This window comes from Sebastes umbrosus, chromosome 20 (genome assembly GCF_015220745.1).
Source record: "Sebastes umbrosus isolate fSebUmb1 chromosome 20, fSebUmb1.pri, whole genome shotgun sequence".
Classification (NCBI taxonomy): domain Eukaryota; kingdom Metazoa; phylum Chordata; class Actinopteri; order Perciformes; family Sebastidae; genus Sebastes; species Sebastes umbrosus.
The window spans coordinates 25,426,594-25,434,127 of NC_051288.1; positions in this window are offsets into that span (position 1 = coordinate 25,426,594).

The following is a 7,534-nucleotide window of genomic DNA, read 5'->3' on the forward strand; positions in this document are numbered from 1 at the left end:
AAGTGATCTCTCTTTCATGTTGTGGTGGGTCAGTAGGTGAGGTCGCTTGTTTTTGGGAGGAGAGTTGTTTCTTTTGTGTTTGTTTCTGTCGACCTGGTTGCTTGTTTCTCTCAACAACACTGACTTCAGGCTGTAATGAAGTTAGACATGAGCAGGCAGCTCTGAGGAGCTCTGCTATGCTCACAATGTGTGCAGACCCTGACACACACACACACACACACACACACACACACACACACACACATGTATGCATGTAAATACACACAGAAACTGTCCGGTGACAAGCAGCAACATGCAGCCTGAACTTCCTCCACACAGCTGACAGCTTTTTCTTAAAGAATCACAACACTTCAGCCACTCACAAGAAGCCATTCAGCCTCTCCATCCAGCCAGCAGTCAGTCAGCTGGGCCCTCCGAGCCAAGTGAGAGTCAATGGTCGCTGTGCCTCTCCGGGTTCGGTTTCCTCTGTGAAAAGAAAGGAAATATGCTGAAAGGAGAGACACGTTTCAGTACGCACCACCGGTTGCTTTGGCAGTCTGGAGGAAGTGAGCAAGCTGGAGGGCGAAGGAGGAAAAGAGGAGGAGAAGAAGAAGTGGGTCAGCTCTGGACATTATTCCAGATGTTAGGGCTGCATATTGGTAAAAATCTGGCAATACAATACGTATCATGATACCGGGCTGACGATTCAATATATTGCGATACTGTAAGCAAGGCCACATATTGCGATTTTCCATCCATCCATTATCTGTCACCGCTCTTATCCTATTTAGTACTTCAGCTTATAAAACCCAAAGAAATCAACCAACACAAGTTTAAATACACAACCTTAGCGGAACAATATAGATCTGTATTTCAGAGGGTCAAATGACCTTCCTTACATTCCTGAAACGTACTTGTGGCCAAGACAGCTTCTAGAAAATACTGTAGAACTAGGAGCCAAATATATAAGGCTTATTACATGGTTCTGGGAGGAACCCATACGGCATGATTGACATTTAAAGACTGCATTAATTATGTCAAGCCAATGTGTTATGTCAAGTAAATAAATACAGGAGTGAGGGGGAAAAAGACGGGGTGCCGACTGGAAACCTGCAGTCACCAGCTACACTTTAAGCAACCGTTTTGGTTTCTACGTCACCTGCTGACCTTTTCCCTCTCCCCCCGTGCTGCAGAAATACCTCAGAAATACTCTGGAGCCGATCCCAGCTGACCTTGGGCGAAGGTGGGTACACCCTGGACAGGTCTCCAGACTATCACAGGGCTGACACGTAGAGACAGACAACCATTCACAACTACGGGACAATTTAGAGTCAACATTAACCAAACCTGCATGTCTTTGGACTGTGGGAGGAAACCTGAGCACCCGGAGAAAACCCACGCTAACATGGGAGAACACTGCACCATCGTGCCGCCTCATATTGCAATATTTTTAAATTTATTTTTAGCAAAACTGTCATTGCATAAAGAACACACAAGAAATACACAATTTTAGAATAGAAAGAATAACATGAATAACAATTTTTTTTTTTTTTCCGGATATTTTGTGGACATTTTCAGATATTTTTCAGACTTTCTTTCTTTTTTTTACATTTTTCAGACTTTTTTCAGACTTTTTTTCTGATTTATTTTGGATATTATTTGGACATTTACAAACATTTTTTTTTTTATTTACTTTTTTTTGACTTTTTTTCGGATATTTTGTGGACATTATTTTTTTTGACTTTTTTCGGCTATTTTTCGGATATTTTCAGACATTTTATTTTTAAATTTTTCAGACTTTTTAGGACATTTTAAACAAAATTTTGGACTTTTCTTTTTTTTTTTTTACATTTATTGGATTTTTCTTCGTCTATTTTTTGGACATTTTCAGATATTTTTCAGACTTTTTTTTTTTTTTTTTACATTTTTCAGACTTTTTTCAGACTTTTTTTCAAATTCATTTTGGACATTATTTGGACATTAACAAACTTTTTTTTTTCTTTTATTTTTTTTCGACTTTTTTTCGGATATTTTGTTTGGATATTTTTTGGACATTTTCAGACATTTTTTTTTTTTTACATTTTTCAGACTTATTTAGGACATTTTAAACACAATTTTGGACTTTTCTTTTTTTTTTTTTCTATTTTTTGGACATTTTCAGATATTTTTCAGACTTTTTTTTTTTTTTTTACATTTTTCAGACTTTTTTGGACTTTTTTCAGACTTTTTCTTGAATTTTTTTGAACATCTTTCTGACTTTTTTTTTGGACAATAATCCTCACGCATTCACATATCTGGAGGTCAGAGGTCACGGGACCCCTTTGAAAATGGCCATGTCAGTTTTTCCTCGCCAAAATTTAGCATAAATTTGGAGCGTTATTTAACTTCCTTGGTTAATACCAATGGATTCTCTACCGATATAACATTATTGTAGGGTTGACTATTACAAAATATTTACACAATTACTTCGATAAATTATCATCAGTAATGTGGATAAAATGATTAAGTGTAAAAGGCAAATAATAAAACAGCTAGAACATCACTTTACTGTAATGCAGCCTTTAAAAGTAAGAAAAGACAATTCTTATGCCATATTAAGAATCTAAGACTGCGTGAATTTTCACGAAAATTTAGCCTAACTTTGGAGTGTTATTTGACCTCCTTCATGACCAGCTAGTATGACATGGTTGGTACCGATGGATTCATTAGGTTTTATAGTTTCATATGACGGAGATTTTAATTAAAAATCAATTCAGCGTTTTCGAGAATCGATACGGTATCGCACAACATAATATTGCGGTACTCCTGTGTATCGACCAGATGTATAGGCTGAAACATCCCAGAGGTGTTTTTAACGTCATAATGGCAGCGAGGACTCGACATTTAGAGAACTATTGTGCAGCAAACCGTTGAGGAATGAATCGATGCATTTAAACGCTGTCAGTAAATCATCTCAGCCTCCAAACCAACAGCTCATCATCTGGATTCCACGGACTATTGACGACATGAGATTGAAGATTCGCCTCCCAACCCAACCCATGAGTTATGGTCTGAGAGAGCGAGGGATGATGGGAGGGCGGGGCGGCGAGGGGGGGACAGAAAACAAGCAAACAATTGTCTGTTTTCCCACAGTGGACAGAAACCAGGAACCAGAGCGTCTTCCCAAACAGTCTTTACTTTTTATTTCTCTTTATGCTGAAACAGAAATCAGTCGCCATCTTCTTCATCTTCTTCTTCACAGTTTTTCGAACCATCACTCACAATAAAAACTAAACTAGAACGAGATGAGAAAACAGTGTGATCAAGAGCTACGAGTTCTGGGTTATTATACATGTAGAAATCTAAACAAGAACAGCTGGAATGGTTTGTACACAAATGAATAAAAACAACAACAACAGGGTACTTTGTGCATGTGTGAGTGTGCATGTGACACCACGAGGGGTCATCTCAGGTCAACGTGGGAGGAACGGTGGCTCACACACACACACACACACTCAAATTGCACACAAAGGCAAGGCGCATTGGCACTTGTAGGACGGGCATGCGCGAGGAATGCCAACTCACACGGCGCCGCCCCTCTCGGGTTGGAGGCCAGCGGCGGCCGTGCCAACACCAGCAGAGCACACTGTGGTGCTTCGGACCTCCGAACGTCCTCGTGACTCACAGTGAATCTCCAGTTAGTGAGCGTGAAACTCGGCGTGATGTGTGACACACATCAACCGCCGCTGTCTCGCTCTAGTCTGGGACTTATTTTATTATTTCTGTTCTGAGTCGATTTCAATATTTTGGTTTTTGTTTGGCTGATGCGACAAATCACTCTGATTTAGTGCCTCAGGTCACACACCGCATTACCCATAAAGCTTCACTACGTTAACCCCGACCCTTCCATACTACACAGAGCGCTGCAGGGATGATGTATATTTGTAGGCCAACAGGAAGTTAGTGTCGCTCTGGTTCCCTCCACTAAAAGCCAACGGGATTTGACGTTTAGTCTCCTTTAGACTCCTTTTTTAAGACATATAAAGGCTTCAAAATTAAGGAGTGGAATATTTATTGATGTATTTTATATCATAAACCACAGACATTATTTCAGGCATCTAACTGAAATCTATTTAGGGCTGTCAGAGTTAATGTGATAATGATGCCTTTATGATTAAGGCATTACATGTGTTTTTTTTAGGGATTCAGGGTAAAAGAGAAAGATCTTATGGTTTTATTTAATTCTTTTGGGGGGTAATTATTGTGATGAAAAATTACTATTAATTAAATATTATTATTCAAAATAATAATTACATTTCTAATGTTTATTTCTTCCTATTGTTTCCATTTTTATTTTGTTTTTAAACTAAAAAAATTACATATTAAAACTAGGACTGTCAATGTTAATGCGCTAATAACACAAATTTGTTTTAACGCCACAAATTTCTTTAACACATTAACACACATGTGTGAATGTAAATGGGTTCTATGGGTACCCACGAGTCTCCCCTTTACAGACATGCCCACTTTATGATAATCACATGCAGTTTGGGGCAAGTCATAGTCAAGTCAGCACACTGACACACTGACAGCTGTTGTTGCCTGTTGGGCTGCAGTTTGCCATGTTATGATTTGAGCATATTGTTTTATGCTAAATGCAGTACCTGTGAGGGTTTCTGGATCAATATCTGTCATTGTTTTGTGTTGTTCATTGATTTACAATAATAAATATATACATACATTTGCATAAAGCAGCATATTTGTCCACTCCCATGTTGATAAGAGTATTAAATACTTGACAGATCTCCCTTTAAGGTTCATTTTGAACAGATAAAAAATGTGCGATTAATCGTCCCTTGACCTTGACAGCCCTTCTAAAAACCCATTGACTTCCAGACGAGGGAACCGGACGTGCTAAAAAAGCCGACTAACTTCCATGTTGTAGGACTCATTCCTGCAGCTCTCCGTTACACTTCATATGAACTCTTCACATTGTGGCTCGGACAACTTCCAAAGTCAGAAAAAACCTGACGTACTGTATTTAAACCATCTACTAATGGCATAGTTATAGAACGTTTTAGCACGGCTGCTATATAAAAACACTCGACGTGTTGACGAAAGCTTTGAGGAATGAAAAAAATCCTTCAAATCCTCGACCTCTCTGTAATAAAGGTCACGTGTGAGTGCTAAATTGGAACATAAATAAAAGGAAAGAGAGAAACAGAATAAATATGTCCTGATGTGAGGTGGTCTTTCACATCACGAGGCTTCACTTCCAGGTTTAGAGTTTCCCTCTGCAGCCCCTCACTAACTCACTGAAGTCTTACCCACAAAGACGTTTTGTGTCTGCGAGAGGAGCTTGGACTAATCTCCGATCATTGTAGGGGTTAAGAAATTAGAAAAGAAACCAATGAAATACACATTAGAGGTGCAGAGAGGTGGTGACTCCTGAGAGAGTTACAAAACATCCAGATAGTTTACACGTGTGTGTGACGGGAGGCCGCCGTCGCCGTCCCCTGTTGAGTTTGATGTGTTTTGTCACAGTGCAGCCTCTGAATCAGGCCAAACCTAAAGTATATGGCTTTTTAACAAACCTCCGGTCACATGTGCCCCCTCAGACCCTCCTACCACCCTGGCCCGCTCTGTCCCAGCTCTGCCTTCCTAATCCTATAAACATTCCTTCTTCCCTCCACCCCTCCTCTTCTTCCTTCCTCACTTTCAGAAAGCCACTCTACAATCATCTCGTCTCTGACCTCAAACACGCCATCGGACGTCACATCTTTCTTTTCCCTGTTTCCTAAGCTGCATCCTCTCTCTCTTTCTAACAACATCCTCTAACCTTAACCAGCGTTAGTTCACCTCTTCTAACTTCTCTGTTACACACATAACAAACTGTTCAGAGCGAGTCACAGGGCGGGAGCAGCGAGGGAGAGGTTATAGATCCTGTAATTAGCGCTCGCCTTGAGGGGGCACTGGGACAAAACACATGACTCAACAAGATAAAAAGGGGGGCTTGACTTGGTACAAACAGAAGCTAAGACTGTAGCTCTGATGCTCACTGATCTGAGGCCTCGTTCAGACCTGGTGTTAACATCAGGCCTGGGTGATCGGATCACAGGAGGACAGCTCTAAGTACAGGTGTGAACGCACTCAAGACGCATTGAGATCCGATCACACAGACCACATTCAGAGGTGGTTGGGCAACATATGACCGGCAGATGTGAGCGCTGGTGTACCTCGCGGCATGGAAACGGCCTCTTTACTCTACTGGATCCTGTCGGTACAACTTTATTTTATTTATTAAAATATATCTTATCTATAGGCTACATATCTACAGACGATCAGACTAGAGACAGGAAGTGCATCATTATCATACTGTCTGTGTTTTTGTTCCGCTGCTTTGCACGGAGCTGACACCCGCTTACCCGCTCCCTCGCTCTCATCTCGGCTCTCTGAAGCTCTGTACGCCGCTGTTTCCTGGCAACGGCAGCGGTGTTGGCGGCACGGAGGTCCCCGTACAATAACCTTTTATTCTGACGTTAAAAAACCGTACCTGAATTCAGGAATATGTAGATAGTATGATATCACTACTGACATCATGTGATAGTACGTGATAACGTCCGTTGCATTAGCCGTGTGTTTACTGCGTGTTTATTTGCATATAGAGCGGGGAAGAGAGAGCCAATCACACTCCGATGACCAGAGGAGACGCATTCTAATGCCAGGCGTGAACAGACGTACTTAGAGCTGTCCACTAGGCGTGCCGCGGTAGTCGGTGTTACACGGTGGTCGGGAATACACCGCCCCCACCGTCGTTTTGCTTCTTTTTTTTACAGAAATAAAACACATTTAGTTCATTTACTCGTATCAGCTGCGTGTTAACGATACGTAGTCGGACGACGGACGCTACAATCTGAAAGTGAAAGTGTCTGCTCCGTACGGAGTCTCAGCTCAGAGCAGCAGGAGTCAGATTTCACACACGGGACGAGAGAGAGAGAGTTGACAGACGAGAGAGAGAGTTGACAGACGAGACGATGGCGGAGGATTTGGTGTCGAAGCGTCTATTTGGCAATACTTCAGATTTAAACCCAAAGCTATCAGGGAACCATAACGTTAATGAGGCGCGGAGGACGGAGCGGCGCCGGGTGAAAACCTGCAGCCTCGGAGCGAAGGCTGGACCAGAGAGGCCAGACGCACCGCCACCCGACTGTAGATATCAAAGTAAACGCTCTACACATATTGAGCGTCATCTTTTCTTGTAAAACATCTGGTGTAAACGGTAACACCGGTGTTGTCACGAGTTTATTAACCTCACCGTCACATCCCTACTGTCCACTTGTGATGGGATCACTCAGGACTCATGTTAATGTCAGGTCTGAACACGGCCTCAGTTTCTAGGTTGTAAACGTCCTCCAGAAAGAGCAACCCCCCCCACCCCTCAAACACTTCCCACTGTACACCAGCACAGGCCTGGGCTGGTCTCAGAAACATCTGGAACAGTTCTCCGTGGCAGCTCTGTGGGGAACATGGAGGCATTCCTGCTCCGGGGGGAGGGAGGGAGGGAGGGAGAGAGGAG